Source organism: Pinus tabuliformis, chromosome 8 (assembly GCF_031772625.1).
Source record: "Pinus tabuliformis cultivar Carrire ecotype Pingquan chromosome 8, CPIR1, whole genome shotgun sequence".
In the NCBI taxonomy this organism is placed as follows: Eukaryota; Viridiplantae; Streptophyta; class Pinopsida; order Pinales; family Pinaceae; genus Pinus; species Pinus tabuliformis.
The window spans coordinates 1860468311-1860470861 of NC_142294.1; positions in this window are offsets into that span (position 1 = coordinate 1860468311).

Below are 2551 nucleotides of genomic sequence, written 5' to 3' on the forward strand. Positions count from 1 at the left end.
TGTGAGCTGAGAGGCAAAGCTGGCAGTGGTGATTAATCAATGAAGACCTGAGTCATTTTTGAGCAATTTTATTTTTGGAAAGTTGGATACTAGGAACGAGGAAGGTTGTTTGAAACCTCCTCATAGATATTTTGTATAAGTTATTTTTAGTTAATTAAGAATAGTATTTAAACCCTTCTCATGCATTTAGAGAAGGGTCCAAAATTTTATTAAGAACATTTACAAAGAATGCGCTATCGTAAATTTGTAGATGCCTTGATGGAATTATGGAACATGGTATTTTCAATCAAACATATTTTTGAAAATCATTGTTGATGCACTAATGTATTCTTTGGGATACTCATTGGTAGAAGATTGATTATGGCCTACTATCGCTAGTCAAAGGAGTAGAACGGTACACATCTGGTACTATTATCATGTTTGCTAAATATTTGTTCTAGCATTACTGATAAGTTTATCTTTCATGAATTATGTATGAAATTTGTCATCTATGTTTGAAGTATCAATTTCACTATTGTATGATATCAGAATAGAGAATGGTCTATTTATATGTGAACATTAGAATATGCGATATGTTTTTCACAATTCTTTCGATTAATTATTTTTTCAAAGGAATTATATTACAATATATTAACTCTATATAGTCTACGATTGATCTATATCATCATAGGTTACATAGACATATTTTTATATCGCATAAAACCAACAATACCCCGGGTTAGATTAAAATAGATTTAATTCAAAGTTTTGCATCTTAGAATAAAGTTGTGTTAATTTCTAGTTATTCTTTGTGAATCATCAGAAAAAATCCCACAAATCATATAAACCCAAAACACTGGGAAATTGGCCCCATCATATCCAGTTGGAGCGACTATCCCAAACGGAAAAGGAGCTACTGCAAGGTCCGGACCGGGTGGTTATCCCCCTTGTTGTTGCCATAGATTTCTGAGGCCTCAACAGGAAGTTGAAATTGTCAATAAACACATGCATCCTTTGATATCCCACCATAATGTGGACGAACATTATGTTGATCATATGTGTGGTTTCTTTTTTGAGACAGGGATTGATTATGGCAATATGGTAAGTGCAATGTTTGATGAAGCATTGAAGGTTGAAGTTGCCACTGTAGCAACAAGATATGAATTAGTTGGAACTTCTCATGAAGTAGTATGTCATCTAGCAGTAGTTGATGATCAAGAACAAGATAAAATGATTGAAGAGTTTTTTATGAGAATATCCACTGACCACGTAATAGTGGAAGATAGTTTAAATGAATTTGAAAAGAAGGCATAGAAGGAAGAGGTAGAGATGGAAGCTCTGACTAAATAGCATAATGAAGATGTTTTTAACATTGTTTTTAAATATGCATGTGTTAAAAATAGCACGGGAGTAGAACTTGAAAACAAGGTTGTTAATAAATTTGATGCAGATTTAAAGCTCATTGAAGAATGGACTCAGAAACCAATAGAAAAAATTGATGTGAGTCTTAAAGTAGCGGCTGGAATAAAAGGATTGAATGAAATGGTGAATAATGATCTTGAGTGCGCAGATTACACGAAAAAAACAGTAGTACCTGATTATGAAAGTGAAAAGAATGATATGAAAGACAAAGATAAATGCATTGAAACCATTTTTCAACAATGGAGTCAAGAAGAGATAAGATTTTGCTATCAAGAAATACGACAGAAAGAAACTCAGGAATATGATGTGTAAGAAGCAAAGCAAAGAAGACAGATTAAAGATGCAATGTTGTGACAATAGTGCATGGTTGAACGAATATTTGAAGAGGAAATTGTAGTAGACAAGATCATGTTGTGTTTCAGCACAAATTCAAAAAAAGTCAAAGAAAAATTGCAGCAGCAACAAGTAATGGAATATGGAGCCTACAAGAAGAACTTGAAACATAGAATGAGGCAATTTCGAGGATTTAAAATTTGGAAGAAGAGAAAAATAAAATGCAAAATTTTGAAACTCTTGAGTCATTGTAAGCCTAGGTGAGACATAGACCAGCAGACATGTTTCAGTGATAATTGAGTCAATTTCTATTGTAAGCCTAACAGGCATAGTTGAGTCATGTTGAGTCATATAGTTGTAATTAAGGGGGAGTGTTAGAAATCATAATTACTCTCGCATGAGGAGTTGGCTAAAATTAGATAGGCATTTAACTGAGCGTTGAGTCAAGTAGAGTTAAGTGATAGACAAGTTTAGTGTGTGGTTGCATGTCAAGTTATTTTAGACGATTCGCTAGTCGAAAAGGTTTAAATACCCTTCACCAAGTTCATTGTAAGAATCAAGTTTTGTGTGATCAATAAAAGAGGAACAACTCCTATGGTTTTTGTTTTAATTATTGTGTTTCACCTCTCTACCTTTCCAACAAAAAACACATAAAATAAGGAACAAAATGAATGGAAAATGCTCACTAAAATGCACTTACGTCTTGATGAAACTTTCCATACTATCTCTCCTAACATATTTCACTTGTAAAGAGGAAAATGTACATCTTAACATGCAAAGGAGACACACGCCTTCAGGCCTCATGTCCCTCAAGGAA